Here is a 17954-nt window from a genome sequence, read left to right on the forward strand (position 1 = left end):
CTCACATTTTTCTTGGGTCTTCAAGTCAAACAACAAAAGGAGGGCATATTTGTATCTCAAGAGAAGTATGCCAGAAACATTGTCAAGAAGTTTGGACTAGACTCCAAAAAACATGCCTCCACTCCCATGAGCTCATCCACTAAACTGAATGTTGATTCATCTGGAGTCGAAGTAAGTCCTACATTGTATAGGAGCATCATAGGGATTTTGCTCTAACTTACAGCCAGTAGACCGGACATTGCTTTTAGTGTGGGCGTTTGTGCCAAGTACCAAGCTAATCCGAAGGAATCTCATCTGACTGCTGCTAAGCGAATCATTCGATATGTAAATGGTACTGCAAACTATGGTCTGTGGTATTCAAAAGACTCAAATGCTTGTCTTGCTAGGTATTCAGATGCTGACTGGGCTGGCAGTGTAGACGATCGGAAAAGCACTTCAGGCGGCTGTTTCTATCTTGGTAACAATCTTGTCTCGTGGATGAGCAAGAAGCAGAATTCAGTGTCTCTATCTACTGCAGAAGTAGAATACATCACTGCTGGAAGTTGCTGCACTCAGCTTCCTTGGATGAAGAAATTACTTCATGACTATGGAATTCCTCAAGAAACGATGTGTGTCTTCTGTGACAACACCAGTGCCATCAATCTTTCCAAGAATCCTGTCCAGCATTCAAAATCTAAACACATAGAGATACGTTACCATTTCATTCGGGAGTTGGTGGAGGAAAGAGTTGTGTGTCTTGAGTTCATACACACCAACAATCAAAAGGCGGACATCTTCACCAAGCCTTTCGATGGTCCACGGTTTGAATCACTCCGTAAGACCATTGGTGTTGGTACAATTCCTTGACTCTCTTGTGTGTTGTGTGCTTCACATATTTATAATATGATAAGTTTGTTTGTGATGGGGCACACACTTCTTTGTTAGCTCTTTGTGCAACATGTTTATTGTTTGTTTGTCCATTTGTGAATTCTGTTGGTTCTTTCTTTGTTTGTTCAATCATTTTCTTCTTTTATGTCAAAAATCCAAAAATCACATAAAAAATATTAGAAAATCAAAAAGCTTGATTGACATTGTTGAGTTTTTGTCTCAAAACTTGTTTTGCCTTGTACTTTTGTGCTAATGGCTTTGTGCATTTTCGAGCATTGCTTGTTCTCATGCACTCTTATCTATGTGGGAGAAATCTTGAAATCTTTGTGATTGTTGTAAATAGATCTTCAAACTTGTCATGAATGATTAGTGAATGGTTTTGTTGATCTTGAGACATGCATAGACTTGTGTCTATATATCTTCCCACTCTTTATTTTTGTTTTGCTAAAAGAGCTCACCAAATGTAAATCTCCAAATGAAAAGAGATATTGAGCTGCAAAAGCCTGTCGCACATTCTAGTATTTGACTAGGAAAAAGGGTAAGCAACCTTATATTAAAGTGAATGTTTATTCAAAAAGCCAAAGGCTTGTTCTTTAAAGTGAATTGTCATATATCACTCTCACAATGAGAAATGATTACCTCAAAAGATCAAAAAGATCAAATGTTTTGATTGAAAGTGGAGTCAAATGTTAAGCTCCAAGTTATGTTATCAAGTTTTGTGGGAGGTCATATATACATATTTCTATAATTGAGATGGGTCACATGATCTAGTGCTAATTGTGTATGTTTTGGTTGAATTGATCATTGAAACTTCACATTAGACTAAGGACTATCTCATTGTTGATATCCACACACAACACACAAGTTTATGTTCAATAAATGCCATATTCATTTGTGTGATTGTACTTGATGAAATGTGTTTTCACATGCTCAATCTTTGTTCATTCTAGCACAAAAAGATTTTTGAGTGTTTTAGGTGTTTTTGGAAAGTATTTTGTTTGAAAAATCTGAAAATTTCAAAAATCCAGTTTTGCCCTGTTTTGGCGGCTCTGTCGCGGGTATGTCAAATCGCATGCCTCAGTCGCGTCTTCGCGGGTCATTTTTGGCGACTTGTTCGCGAGTGGAAGGTCCAGTCGCGAGGTTTACTCAGAGATTTTCGCAGCTCAGCTCGCGACTCACTTGCGGGTAGACCTTCCAGTCGCGAAAAACACTTAGAAAAATTCTTCAAATTTTTGTCCTTGAGTGTTTTGGCGGCTTGATCTGGCAACTCTTTGGCGACTCGTTTCAGTCGCGAAAATCGCGTGTTTTAGAAATACAGGGGCAGTTTTTAAACTTTTTGTTTTTCCCTCGATCTTTTTGTGACTGTTCATTGTCTTTCTCATCTGCTCTTACCCATTCACACCGTGCCTCCATTTTCGATCTCCATTGTTTGCCTCTTTTCAGCTCAAAATCATCAAGTAATAAGTATGGTTTTTCTGTCTTGAACTCTTTTTTTACTTGTTGTTATGGTTTTTCCTCTGGATTATTCGCATTTGATTGTGATTTTGAGATGGGTTTTTAGCTCAACTATTACTCTTTGTCCATGCTTTTATTATGGTAGTTTTTGTCTCTGTTTTGAGCTATTTTATATTGTTGATTTTGTTCTTCATCATGAGCTTAGCTAGGGTTAGCTATTTTTGTCTGATCTGCTGTTGATGTGGTGTTTCAAAATCATCCTGTGTGGTATCCTGTTGATGTGTTGTTGAATGTGGGTTCTTTTTCAGCTGATTGTGTGGTTTATTGTGTCTACCTCTACTGTGTAGTTCAATTTGGGCCATTTGTGTCCCTCTTTGCTATTTTCGGGCCATTTTCATCCAGCTATTAGGGTTTCTTCATTGTCCCTTAATTTCCACTAACCCACTGCTAATAAAGTCTATTGGATTGTGTTCTACCATTTCTCTTGTTCATAATACAGACTAGTCATGTCACCATTCAAGAAAGCTGCTGTGAAAGGAGGTAGTTCCAAAGGGAAGGAACCAGTAATTGATGTTGATGATTACCCGCCTCAAACAAAAGGGACTCGCTCTTCATCAAAGAGTTTCGATCCCAACAAGTTCAAATCATATGCAACCTATCAGTCTTATGAGAATTTCTTTCTACATGCCAAACCATTACTAGAAAGAGTTTTGGATCAGTCCTCACTTCATGACACTGACATTCCAAAATGGTTTGCTCACAAGGATTGGAATTACCTTCTCTCTGATCCGGATGACGCGTATGAAGAGTTGGTAAAAGAATTTTATGCTAACGCAATTGTGGAAGGAGATGAACTTAAGTGCTGGGTTCGGAAAAAGAGCTTTTCTGTCTCTCCTACAAATCTGGCAGAAATTCTTCACATCAACAGACCAATTTTCCGACATTCACCGGTTTATGATGATCTCTGTCCTGATGAGGAGCTTCTCAAAGAAAGTCTTGGTCAAGACTTGGAGTTCTCACCCAATGGAAAATCCATCAGTGTTTCCTCTCTTTCTCCAAAACTGAGAGTGCTTACAATTGTGATGTTTCACAATTTGTACCCTTTATCAAGCACTGGGTATATGAACCTCGGACGTGCTTTGTTTCTTCATGATCTAATCTCTGATGTGGAAATAGACATCTGTGCTCATATCTTTCATGTTCTGTGCAAAATGGTTCTTCGAACTGAGTCTCGGATATGCGTTCCTTTCTGCAGTCTCATTTCACGGATCTTGAAGCTCAAGGGTATTTATCCAACGGCAGATGAATCTCCTATCCCAAAACCAAGTCCAATCAACATGCGTACTTTCAATGCAAGCATTGGACATAGTCGGAAGAGAGCCGAACCAGAAACTTCTGCATCTCACAGTGGCTCTCATTTCAGCACTCTCTCCCTAGATGAGAAACTTGATCGCATTGTATCCTCTGTCCACGAGTTGAATACAAAGATGTCTGGACTCACAGCTTCTCTACACCATCAAAGCACTCGATGGGATATGAAGTTTACTTCTCTTCAAACTCAATTGGATCAAATTCAGAGAAAGCTGGAAGAGGATGACTAGCCTATTCCATGACAAAAAGGGGGAGTGATAGTGTCACGACCCAAATCTGTATTTCAGAGTTTAGAGCATGACCGGCATGTTAATACCAAGTTTGTCTCAATATTAACACGAACCAACCTAATCTGAAGGTACTTATCAAGAATTATTTCTTGAATTCCTGCTTATTTTCTTTTAGAAAAGCCAAATATATACAAAAATGATGGCAACCCTAAAATTTCATTTCTTTCGAACTTGGAAAAATTCCACCAGGCTGAAACTTAAGGTATTCAAGTCAGAATTTACATAGCTAAACATTTAGCAAACTCTTATTACAAACCTAACCCCAAGGCATACAACTGGGGTTCAAAACAAACTACAGTACCGAATTACATTTGTGCTCAAAGGATCAAGTACATCTTGATTCCTTATATACAACAAAAGAGCTAACTGCTATACAACAAAACTCTACATTCTAACAAAACGAGAAAACACAGAATCTTTGCCACCTCTAATACTCTCGCTGCTTCCAGGAAGAACCTGTACACTGAAATATAATAGGGTGAGCTGCGAAGCCCAGTAAGGTTTTAAAGCTCCATGGGCCTTTAATAAGAATGCATGTAAATCAAAAAGTTTATGGATATGCCAAAATTTAATAAAATAGCCTTCATACTATTCATATTGTTCTTAAAAATAACTTAAGAACTTTCAGATGAGAATGCTTCATTTTTCTTTCATATAATAAATAAAATGACATAATAAGGAACTTAATTATAAATTCAGTAATCTTATCTTTGAACAGATTATCAAATACTTTATCATAACTTCTCTTCAGATTTATAACACATTCAATATACCTTTCTTATAATTTCCCAAATAGCTTTATACCTCGTTTATAATACAGGTTAGTTAAACCAATTGTAAGTCTGTCACTACTTTGGGAGGCTTCCAGCACAGAGTGCCGGGCATCCAACATTCCCCACAATGCCAGGTAATTCCGGAATCATATCATAATACATACTTTCAACCATGGGGGTAGGTTGACATCCTCCACAAGTTGGCTGTTACCAACAAGGGCGGGTACAGCAGAGCCAGTCCCACTTTTAATGGCCAATCAGAATTTCCATGGAAATGCCAGTACTATAACCCCTACTGGCTGAGTTCAGAACACAACAATGGAATAACTCGAAACTACATTTTTCTGTTAACTTTGCTTATACATAAATGTTTCACAAAGTAGCATATCCACTTCGTTTTTAAATAATATGTTCGTGACATATAACATAGCATCAATATGCTAAAACTATTATGTATGTAATATTGAATAACTCACGAACACGTATTTTACTTAAATCATGCATATACGTAATATCTCTAGTTAAGAGCTTTAATACATAATATTTTTCTAAATAATTCTTTTATACTTATCAAAAGCACATGTCACAAGTCCCTTACCTGAAAACAAAAGGCGCGAGAGATTGTACGCAAGGAGCTCAAGTATCCGTGTTCTCGTTCTCGCCACCTAAACGAAAAGAACCAAAACTTATTATGGACAAACTCTTCCTAACATATAAACTTATACCTAAATCACCACCTAACTCTCAAACTCAAGAAAATCCTAATTCCCATCACATAAAGTTCCCCAAAACATATAATACAATCATCAAACACATTTTGCAGCCAAACCACAGAAAAACCAATCCATAAAATTTATATATGCTTCAAACACACCAAAGGATGAGTGTATAAAATTATAGCTCAAAACATACAACCTAACTTGAGAATTAAATCCACAAAGTTAGGTGTAGCATATATTGTTCACTGCTCTTTACAGCCACGTATGCTCCATTTGTAAAATACAAACGGGCTGTCTACACACCTCCAATTGTGATGAAATTTTACAGGACTACCCCCCTGTATGTCCAGTAGCAACCATAAAAATTTCGGAGTCAAAGAATTAACCCATGATTTACTAAAAATCACACAAGACAGTAAACTCAAATCTGTCCTGACAGAATTTCTTGCAACTTTCAAATTAAACCAATAATTTTATGTTCATCCAAATACTGTGAGACCACTTCTACAACAACAATATGTGTCTTAGAATTCATACAAACTACTCCTTGCATCCTAACTCACAAAATAAAATTTAATACAGAATTTTCTTTTAGTGAACAACAAATCTGTCACAGAGTCAGCTTCAGTACATATTCTTACAAAATCATCAACAAATAGCAATAGGTCTTAATTTCATTTGGATATTTTTATACCTATTGTATACATATTAAAATACCCTAATAAGCATTCAATAGACCACAATATCATCAATATTTCAAGTAACTAAAACAGAATCACCCATTCAACTTCCAGAAACAGAGTAGAGAACAAAGGGGGAAATTAAGCCAACAATTACACTATCCCAATACACAAAATCAGATGAGGTTTAACTTACTTACCTACACACTTTGAAGATGAAACCTTAGGATTAATTGTTTGATTTCTTCTTTAAAGAAACTAGAATTTTTGGTGGGAAAGGAAGGGAGAGATGTTGCCGTGTAAGGAGGAAGAAGAAAGAACAAAGAAAGGGGAAATGGAGAAAGAAGAAAGGCAGCTGCTGGACTTCAGAGGCAGCCAAGAAAATCAGAAAAGTAAGGAGACTTTTGGGGCTTGGATACGTGTATGGCTAGGGGAAAACAATATCACATCCACTTGTTCCAAATTTCTTGCATTCACACTTATATATATATATATATATATATAAACTTTGCATTCACACTTACCTTTTTCTTTGCATTCACACCTATCTACAAAGAATAAATAACACATTACACACACACACACATATATATCCTTAATTTTATAAAGTTATATCTAACACATTAAAATAACATATATGTTCTATAATATCACAAAATCAAAGTTCCATGCACTTAAAAGTAATTAAAATAATGACATGCATATAAACACATAATTTAATTAGGCAATTAGGGTGGGGTGTTACAGATAGGCATGATCAGAGGGGGAGAATATTACCTAAGGGGGAGTGTCTTTACATTCTTCTTCAGTTTAAGTTTTCACTTTAAGTTGTTATATTATGTTTTGTAAACTGTTATTCAGGATGTTTTGTGTTTTGTACCCATGTGCTTTTGTAAGCTTTTAGGGTTAATGTTTTATGCATAGTTTGTAGGCTTTATGGTTTGTACCTTGCTTATTGCAGCCTTTATACTATGTTGAAATCAGTACTTTAATCTAAATGTCTTGCATTTTGGTTTATGTACTGTCACTCTTGTGCCCTTGTAGGATTGTTCCTAGATGCATATACCTTGTGTACTATACATTGGTTGAGTGTTGAACATACAAGTGTCTTGCCTTGTGCTTGTCAACTTGTATGTCCTTGTGTTCATTCCAAGTGTGAATGAGCACTGTGATCACTACCTTGTGGTGTTCACTTGGTTGATCAATCCATGATTTGTTTCTTAAACCCCATCTATGCTTGATCACATATTGCCTGTTTCATATGCATTCTATGATTTTCTGCATACAATGATCATGGTGTATTGTTGTGTTTCAGGAGTATTATGTTCATATGATTCAAGTGCTTCACAGCTTCTAGAGTTAGGTGTGAGTGAGTTTTGTTCAACTGTTCCCAACTCACATGTTAAGTCTAGAGTCTGTTTTAGGGTTTTGTCACGGAATAGCCAAAGGGGGAGATTGTAAGGTTGAATTTATTCAACCAACTAATTGACTTTATTCTGTGCCAAATTTGCTTGTAATTCAGCATTTAGTAACCCTGTATTTAGGTGGGTTTGATGTAAGGGTAGTGAGTGAGATAGAGTGAAGATTGCTTAAGAATGTGCAAGAAAACAGAGACTCGCGGCTGGGACTCGCGGGTGACTCGCGGCTGCAAGCCGCCAGACTCAGCACACGTGCCAAGCATGCTGGAAGATGAACAGTCATGCTAGCTGGAGCACTACAGGACAAAACAGGACAACTGGCCATACGGTTATCTCGCGACTGGATCTCGCGACTTAGTCAAGCCGCGAGCCACCCCTGTTTTGTAAAACCTGACGTTTCACATTCCTCTCTCACTGCAGTATAAATACCCATTTTACCCACGATTGAAAGAGAGCTTCCAGAGAGAATTTTGAGAGAGAAACCCTAAAGAAAAACAAGATTGATTCACCCACAATCTATACCTTAGAGTCTCTACAAATTCCTCAACTCTCTTCCTCTCCATTGTCAAATCCTTGAGAGGCATTATACCAAACCTGGTTCTCACCATCATCATCACTGTGAGACAGCTGTTTGGATTTCTGGGAAGCAGTTAGGAAGGAACCAATCTTCATTGGTTGATACTACGGTCTAGTAGCGGAATCCGGGAAGCTAGAAAAGAAAAAGGTTCGGCGCAACCTCGTTGGAGCAAGAAGCTTGGAGGGCTTAGGTGCACTGGGTAGATTAGGCTTGGAGGGTCTTTTGCTGTCCATGTATCCCAACTGTATTTTCTAGTGGATTGTTTACCACTTGGAGGGCGGCGGAGAGGTTTTACACCGAGGGCTTCGGTTTCCTCTTTGATAACACATCGCGTGTTGTCTTTGTGTTTGCATCTTCCTTCCTCTCTATCTTTACCGTTTTATTATCTGCTGTAGACTTTATTTTGTTATGGCTTAGATAGTTTTTAACCAATTTCATATTATAGCATATGTTAAGTTTCCGCACACTAGTTGTTTGACATATTGCTTGAATTGGTTAAGTTGTAATTTGGGGGTCTAAACGTTCAAAGGTGTTTTTACACGTTTTTGAACTTTCAAATTATACTAGGTATCTAATCTTTTCCTTTTAAGAATAAAGTATATGCATGAGGGAAAAAAAAAAAAAAACGTAATTTCTATATGCTCTGAAATATAGGGAGTTAAATTGGTGGCTAGTTGGGGATTTCATGATTTATGGAATATCCATCAATCATTTTTTTTTCTTTTGATTTTATTATCAAACCTAGGTTAAGGAAAGTCTCGGGGTCTCCTAGCCTAATTGAGAGTCAAATCATGACTATAACAAGAAATATGAGTTTTAAGGTTCGATTATGTATGGAAAATGTGTTAGTAACTCTCACAATGCCTGTCTTAAAATTGTATGTCATTTGCTTAGTGGAACATAAAATAAATTTGGCTTTTAGTTTTTGGGGTAAAATGTCACATTGTGATGTATTTGCATTTCTACATTATGAATAATGCATAAGGATGAAATGGATTAAGTGAAGTGTGTTTTTGAAAATTAGAAAAAAACATATTTTCTGAGTTTGGGAAATAATTTTGAGAAAACCAGAGATCATTGGTAGGTTAGCAGAAGGTGTTTTCTAAATTGCAACGTAACCTAGAATGACCACATGATTACTTTACCTTCTAGATCTTAACAAATTATAGGCAATATATTCTATTGCTTGGTGAGGGTATAAGCATAAGCATAAACAAATAAACATTGGAAATGTGAAGCTATCTATTTAATATCTAAAAGTTGAAATGTAGCATTTATAGTTGCTATGCTCTTAACTTCTTTCTATCCACTTCGATCCATTCAACCTATTTTGGTCTACTTCCGCCCATTCCACCCAATTCTGTCCATTTCAGTTCACTTTGGTTCAATTGATCCATTTCGGTCTATTTAGTCCTTTTCAGTCCACTTGGGTCCATTTGGTTCAATTCGGTTTATTTTTGTCCTTTCAGTCCAATTGCATTTCATCTCTTTTATTGGAACTGTGAAGAACAAACAACTCGAGGGAAACTGTGTGATTGTTGCATGGTTCAGGGATTTTTGGGGTATGAAGTGAGAAGTTGCACATTTTGTTTTGAAGTGTTTTTGGTTTCAACAAATGAAGGCTAAACATCAAAGTCCAATGTTGTTACAAAAAATAATTGGAGTTGACCATGTACTTTGTCTTGAGAGTAAGAGTAGTAATGATGCAGTATGGATTATCAAGAACAATTTAACTCAATCAGCTTACTTCCTATTCAGCGAAAAAAAATCAGCTCACTTCCTAGTTATCAAGTACACCCGTTATGTCCCTCCTCTAAAAAAAAAAAATAGTATACCCGTTTTGTCCAAGATATGGTAAAAGATCTCAGGGAGTACTAATTTCGATAGTGAAAATCAGCAGTTTATCTAATTGAATTTCAGCACTGCCTTCCGTTTACAAATGGCCAATATGAAAGAATCATTCATATTTTATTAGTTTATAAATGAAAGTATTACATCTAGTTAACTCTAATAGTAAAATCTCAACTATAATTTAGTTACTAATTATTTGTAGAGATTTGTGAAGAGTTAAAAAAATTTAGTCATGTTGGTTACTTTATATAAGAATAGAATAAGCAATTAGCCTAGGAAAATGTTCAAGCTTTTTCAATAAGAAAATGAAACAAGTTCGAACATATAATCTAGCTTGATGATGAACTCAAACTTAACTCATGTTCAAAATAAATTAAGTGAACTAAACCTGAACTTTTAAAGGAAAAACCAAAAACGCCAATGTTGAAGGAGAACTAGAGAAGGCTCTGTCGACCTAACCAAGTGAGAACAAACATCAAGAATAGCTTTAGCCCCAAATCATCACAACTAAAAATAGTAAATGTCTCCAGGTTTTAAGAATATTTTTAATGCATCATCAAAAGACAAGGTAAAATCACTTTCCTGAGGTTTTCGGACACCATCGTACATTGTAGTGTACTCATTTATGACAACGTACTCATATTTATAGTTGTATAGTATCTTTTTTTTTGCAACAAAATCTACGCTGTACAACAAAATTTGATTTAACAAGAGGCTGAATTTATTCTGCAACAGCAGCAAATAATGATACAGAAAACTAATTGGGACATGAACTACATATAGATGGTGTGATTTAAAGGAAAAACAAAAATGAAAATATTTAAAGAGAACTAGAGAAATTAAGGCTCTGTTGTATTAGCCAGGCGAGAACAAACAAGAGGAATAGCTTCAGGCCCAAAGCAATGTCACAACCAAAAATAGGATGATAGCCAGTGCAAAACAGAACCCAACAATTGCCATGAAAGCCTGGAAACAGTTAAAGGAATGAGATACTTGTAATCGAACAAAACAAGAATTTTTAAAAATTTTCAGTGTCGCTTACCTTCCCCTGAGACTCAAACTTCAATTTCACAGTGAACCATGACAATCCTCTGTCTACAAAAGGTGCAAGGGTAAGCGCTCTGCATAAAAAGAACCTCTATAGAATCAAAAGACTGTTAAATTTAACATAAAAAGAACTTCTATTCAATAAGAGTGAGTACAATGGCATTTAAATGAAATCAGTAGTTAAACAATATCATTACGAAATAAAAGATGGGAAAAACCTAGAACAATGTTCATAACCTATAGATAAAATTTGTTTTTTTACTGAATATAATATGCCAGTATCAAAAGTAGAAATTTTAAAATAATTTTTTCAGCAATAATATTTATTTTTTGATAGGTAAGAAAGATATATATTCAAAAAACTGCTAAATGCAAAGTAACACCAGCATATCAAAAGTACAAAAAAAAGATGAAAAAGCAAAAACGAAAAAAAAATCACTAATTACAAAGAAGAAGAGAGCTAAGAAAACACTAATAACATTCATGCCTTGGAATCATCATATCATCATATACTACATTCTCACAATGTTGATCACGAGATTTACAGCTAAGATTGAAAAGAAACAATCCCTTCTGCTGCATCAAAGAGACAACTTATTTCAACAGCATGCACTAGATTTAGATTTAACAATTCATTACATATGGCTTTTCCCTTTTTCTCCCATTATTGTGTTCTTGTATCTGCTTCAACCAACAGTATAGTTGAGCGATTATAACTTCAACAAGCATATATTCCAAACAGCTCAAATATATATATTGACCAATGGCTCAGATGACTTAATTTAAAACAATATTATTTCGCTCCATTTTTAGTAAAATAGTAAAGAATATTCCATTATCATACAGCTGAATTGCTTATTCAAGAATCAAGAAACATCATGATGTCCACACAAATTACTAAATAATAGAAGAAAATTTGAGTACTGGCAGCTCACCCGCCAGCTCTTATAAGCTTAGTAATTTGTCTTCCGGCCCACACCATGGCCATTACTTTGAGGAATCTGAAAATGGCCAAAAGTTTCACGACATCTATTTATTTTTTTCTATACAACTTCTTGATCATTTATGCATCAGAAAATAATAATATATTAGTAGTCACCTTTCAACAGCGGCAAGATAACCCATCCTTCCAGGTACAGGAGCAACATAAAACCTAAAAGCAAGTGTAGGTTGTATTTATGACGAGATATATTCAGAACACCTTCCTGACTACCGTAGAATCTAAACAAAAGAGGCGAGATCTCTACATTTTCCTATTAATTCTTCAAAAAAAATTTCTATTCCTAGAATCAACATAAGTCAAATTTATTCCTCAAAACTTTAGGATTCAATAGGATCTTTAGTATTAACAAAATTCCTAGAGAATGGAGGAAGAAAATTTTAACACCTATATCTAAGAACAAAGAAGATATTTTTAAAACTATAAAAAATTGCTATGAAAATAAACTTATGAGTCAAACTATGAAACTTCAGGAGATAATGATCAAACATAGGTTAAGATACTAAGAAGCATGGACATTCCAAAATCCTCAGCATGTTCGTGTTGAGCATCCCTATCTGACACATGTCAATGCCGGCCATGCCAAGGACACTCCTATACACATGTCCTCATTGTGTTGGGAGGGGAAATAAATTTTTTTTTTTGTTTAAAAAAAATTTCTTTGATTTTAGATATGCTTTTAAATATTTTGATAGTTATTATTTATTTTGAAAACTTGAAATAAACATAAAATATACCTAAGAATGTATATTAAATAACATTATTAATAGTTATATCCCCTATACCAATCCAAAAAAAAAAAAAATTTAATTGTCATATTCCCATCCCACCATGTCATGTGCTAATTTTTCAAGAATTATCATGCTGTTGTGTTTGGTGTCATGTCATGACTATGTCCATACTTCTTAGTTAAGACATGAAACAACAATTTTGGATAATCAATTTAGTTTTATGTCAAGGCAGTCTACCACAAAAGCAATTTTCTTAGATATCTAATTGAGAATATAAAAAATCCCAGAAATCTCCATATGGTTTTATTGATATAAAGAAAGCATATGATAGAATACCTAGAGAGGTTGTGGTAGGTTTTTTGAAAAGAAAAGAGTTCCTCTAAAGTATATTAAATTGACTAAGAATATGTATGATGGAGTTGTAACTGGTGTGAGAACAAATAAAGAGTAATAAGTATAACAAATCAATGCTAAGGAAAATGTACTTTCTAAACATAGTTCAAGGTTTGGCTAATACATACACGTCTTAACAAGTGTAGTAAATAACCGGAAGTTGCTTTGGAAAGTCTCTTAAGATTACCATGCAGAAAGCAATTTTGACATTCAGGATTCAGCTATCTAGAAACAGCATAATTTAGCACCCAACTTGGAAAGTAGTAACCCAATTTAATGAAAAATACACACCCAAAAAAAAAAAAGTAAGATACCCTGTTTGATTCCTCAAATAGTAGAAGCTCTAGAGTGCACTTCCACCTTTTACAAGCACTGGTTTAGTTCTACAAGAGGGAAGAAACAGAAGTATGCCAAATTGCCACATGCTGTATTAGACACACAGTTCAGAACAAATTCAATCTGCAAGCAAGCAAACCCTGGAAATTTGAATCAGCAAAAGTGTGGGGGAAGGTACAGTACTTTGAATTTTAATGGATTCGGTGCTATATGAGATTGAAAGGATAACAAATTTGGGATGAATGCATTTTGCTTTATTTAATAGTGAGGTTTGGGAGTGTTAAGAGTGGGAGTCTTGTGGAAATTTATGTAGAATGAACTTTATGCTTGTATGTTTGTGTGTGGAAATTGCTGTTCTTGAATGGGTTATTATTTTTGAATGATAAATGATACGCGCAACCCAATGGGAGTTGAACCCACGACATCATTTTCCGTCTAGAGTTTATATGTGGAGGAGGGGCCAGTTGAGATTGAGTATATGGTTGTATTATGTTTTTGGCGACCTCTGATTTGAGGTTATATAGAGAATGGCAAGGATTTTCCGAACTTTGAAAAGTCAGTTCAACTGGAATTGTTGTGATGATTCTCTGCTTTACCATCCCATCCCTGTTTTGTATGAGAGATATATGCCGTAATGAACTTAACAAAATAACAGACAAATGACATACAAGGTGTCCGCCATATTTTGGCTTCTTTGTATATGCGATTTTCAGTCTTTCTATTTATTTATGTCCTCTTAATTCCATTAGATGAAATGGGCCCGTATATATCTTTTTTACTCCAAATTCCCTCAATTTTTGCTCTCAAATGGCTATTACTTCCATGCTGATAAGCTTGAAAATGCTTTGGAACTAAATTTTTGTGGGTAGCCCGATGAGCCTGTGCTTGAGGACAAAGATGATGATGACGAGGATGACGATGATGATGAAGTTGAGGGTAACCAATAAAATTTTTAAATAACTTATAAAAAAGTTATTGATTTAACAAGAAACTTTTTGTACTTGCACCTTTTTTTTCAGTAAAAGATTATCTATCATAAAAATTACATTCATATGTGTTCCATGTATTCCATATAAATGGAAAATGGGTTTTAGGGTGGTGTTTGTTGCAACTTATTAATCTCTCTCTTGTGTAGATACCACGTTAATCTCTCTTGTGCAGATTGGATAAAAAACAGTGCATTGCTATAGTTTGGAACTATAAGATTGTTATGATGTACAATAAGATTTTTTTTGTCCCTGATGTATACTTCCTGCATACTCAGGTGACACCCTTTTTCTTTTTAATATATTTTTATTAATTATCAAAAAAAAAAAAAAATAGAGAATGTTATGATGCACAAAAAGGGTAGTCGCCACTAGATTGGCCAACATCCAAATAAATTGAAGATCAAGTCCTTGAATGTAAATATAGGGCTTTCTAATATTTTACCTATAGATTTAGGATGTTGATTTTTCATTTATTTTTAAATTTAAATCCTGGATTTTGTTATTCTCGCTTTGTCTCTGTTTGACTAGTTCTTTTGGATCCTTTCATTTACAAATTCTTCATAATAAAATGTTTGTGTCAAGTTGGATTGCAGTTTTCTTTTCTTTCTTTCTTTTTATTTTTTTTTTTTTTCCTATTTTAAATAAATTCTAAATCTGTTTTATTTTCTACTGCTTGCTTATCACTAATGTGTCGCATTTATAGAACATTTTCCTGAAAAAAAAAAGTTACTCTTGCTTGAAATTATTGTGTATGAGTGATACTAGTGGATCTATGGATGATATCCACTGGTAGCAAAAACTGAACTGATATACAACCATTGGGCTGATTGTTCAGTGAAATGAAATGAAGTTCTTTTTAAATTTGAACTAAATGAATAAAGTTGTGCAATGTGATCCCTCCTAATTAAACCTTTTTGTGAAAATATCGCTGGATCCAATAAGGATGCAATTGCAGCTAATATTAACCTTGCTTATTTAATTATGTACATAATGGTTCTTTTCTTTTCTTTTTTCTTTTTTCTTTTCTTTTCTGATGCTTTCTATATTATCAGGACAACATGATGGAGATGCAAGTGGTAGGTCAAAGCAAAGCAGAAGTGAAAAGAAGACCCTAAACTTATATAGCTTGTTAGAAAATAAAAGGGTTGTTCTGTGGAGCTGTGGCTTATCTTCTTCTTGTCTTCTACTCACCTCTTTCTCAGTAATACTTAAAAAAACTAATACTGACATGTCAATAGTTTATAAAACAACGGCAGTGCAAAGAAGATCTTTAACATATTTAGCTTGTAAGCAAGTTACAAGGTTATTTTGTGGAGCTGCGGCTTATCTTCTTCTTGTCTTCTACTCACATCTTTCTCAATAAAACTAAAAAAAACTAATACTGACATGTCAATAGCTTATAAAACAATGGCAGTGCAAAGAAGATCTTTAACTTATTTAGCTTGTAAGCAAGTAACAAGGTTGTTTTGCGAAACTATGGCTTATCTTCTTCTTTTCTGCTACTCCACATCAAAATATCTGTCAGAACCCACTCATGAATTGGTAAATTCATTTGATATGGTTTTATTATCTTTTATTCTTAGCGAAATCAGTGAGCAAAAAAGCAAAACTTAATCCACGTTATATCAGGAAATACTTATATCAACTGAAGAGTTCATCGATTAGTTTTCAAATGCAACTAGTCTAGGACCTAGTAAGACCTCACTGTTCAGCTATTGTTCTCCTGATTTATGCTAGCATGGGAACAAATGCTTCAAAAGTTGACACTGGAACATAGTAGGTTGACACATCAAGTAAAGGAAACTAAATAAATGGTTGATGCAGTATATTGGTTATGGGAATGATCACCATTGAAAATAGCAGGGTATATGAAAAAGATGATAAAATTCAAGATAATATCAGGCAATCACATTGAAGAGAGAAGAATGGGAACAAGAAAATAGAAAGTATGATGTGAAACAAAATATAGATGTCCCATTTGTATTGGCCTATGTATTTGTTGCAACCGAGAATTGTCAGTCTAATGGGATATGTTCTAGTGGTCAACCAAAAATATACCAAAATTGTGACAATTGGTTTACACTTTGTGAAAGTGAGAACCAATTTACAGATCAAATCTATACCCCTGCTCCCCACTCCTCTGTGCCAACCACCCACCCTGCCCCCCACCTCCCCCCTGCAACCACCACCTCTATCTCCCTCCTTCACACTGCCACCACCACCTCCCTCCCCGTATTCTGCATTGCCACACCACCACCACCTCCACGCAGCTACTCTGTATTGCTGCAACCACCAACTCCCTCCTCCCTCCAACTTTGCACCACCACCACCACCTCCACCCCTAAAACTATTCCCACCACAACAACAAACATCACTGCCTTCCAACCTTTTGTGGTTTTTATTGGTTTTAACATAGATTTTTTTTTCTTTTTTTCTTTTCTTCTGAAAAGTAATGAAAATTTTCTTAAAAAAGACAGCACTAGGTACACTGGGAGTGTACTTAGGAGAATTACAAACAGCTCTCAAACTACAATGCTCAACCAAATCTAAAAGAGTAAAACAAGGAGAAGGGTGAAAAGCAACATTCCAATCTAACAAGGTATGGAAGACTAGAAATTTACATTTAGTATGTCAAGCAAGTAACAGAAAATAAATAAATTTCTCTAAAAATATTATCTATTGAAAATATTTCCTTTCCAAAATAAACAGAACCTAAATAGTAATAAATTTCACACTATTGAGCTCAACTTACATATTGCCATCAACTATCTTTATCCTCTGCCATAGTGATACCACGGTATAACTCCATTAAGCCTGGTATGCTATCTGAATGCTTAACAAAATAAATTCCCCTAGATTAGGACATTTAAATTTCAAATGCTTGAAATTTTTTTCAAAGCATGGTATGATTTCATATAAGCATGATGATGAAAAGAAATGTCAGATTTGTATTCAAGCAAAGATGTTAAAGAAACATTTTTCAAATTCAATAGAAATTCTATTATGCCTAAACTTCTACATTCTAATGTATGTGAATTGAATGGTGTATTAACTAGATAAAGTAAAATAAAATTATTTTACAAAATTTAAATCTCATCTATTCTCACTTCCCACTACCGCCAGCCTGTTTGTTTTGTTGTTAATTTTTTCTAGAAAATAAGTCATTTTTCAAAAAGTATTTTCTATAAAACTATCTAATTTTCCTATGTTTGGTTGTAACCTTAAATGTTTTTGAAAACGATCTCCAAATTTCCCTTATTTAACTTAAAAAAAGAAACTTCCAAAATTTTTAGCTTGTGGAACTGTTCAAAGAGGAAGAATTATTTCCCTTAAATTTTGACCAATCCTATAAAAAGACAAAGAAACAAAAGAATCGTAGTTGTCAAAAGGAAATTAAATAGGATGTTTTTACTTAAAACAGGGTGATCCTTATTATAAAAGTTTGTATGTGTATATA

General features: G+C 34.7%; 1 long non-coding RNA gene across 2 annotated transcripts; it reads right to left on the bottom strand.

Moving 5' to 3' along the window:
• Positions 1-4112: 4112 nt before the first annotated feature.
• LOC115987766 lies at positions 4113-6617 on the bottom strand. Of its 2 annotated transcripts, none has more exons than XR_004091214.1 (3): positions 6356-6617; positions 5355-5421; positions 4113-4439 (listed from the first exon to the last, which is right to left on the bottom strand). It is a non-coding gene; the product is annotated as an uncharacterized LOC115987766 (long non-coding RNA). The 2 variants fall into 2 exon arrangements; XR_004091213.1 differs by having other exon boundaries at positions 4113-4446.
• Between the last annotated feature and the right edge of the window lie 11337 nt (positions 6618-17954).

This window comes from Quercus lobata, chromosome 4, assembly GCF_001633185.2.
Source record: "Quercus lobata isolate SW786 chromosome 4, ValleyOak3.0 Primary Assembly, whole genome shotgun sequence".
In the NCBI taxonomy this organism is placed as follows: Eukaryota; Viridiplantae; Streptophyta; class Magnoliopsida; order Fagales; family Fagaceae; genus Quercus; species Quercus lobata.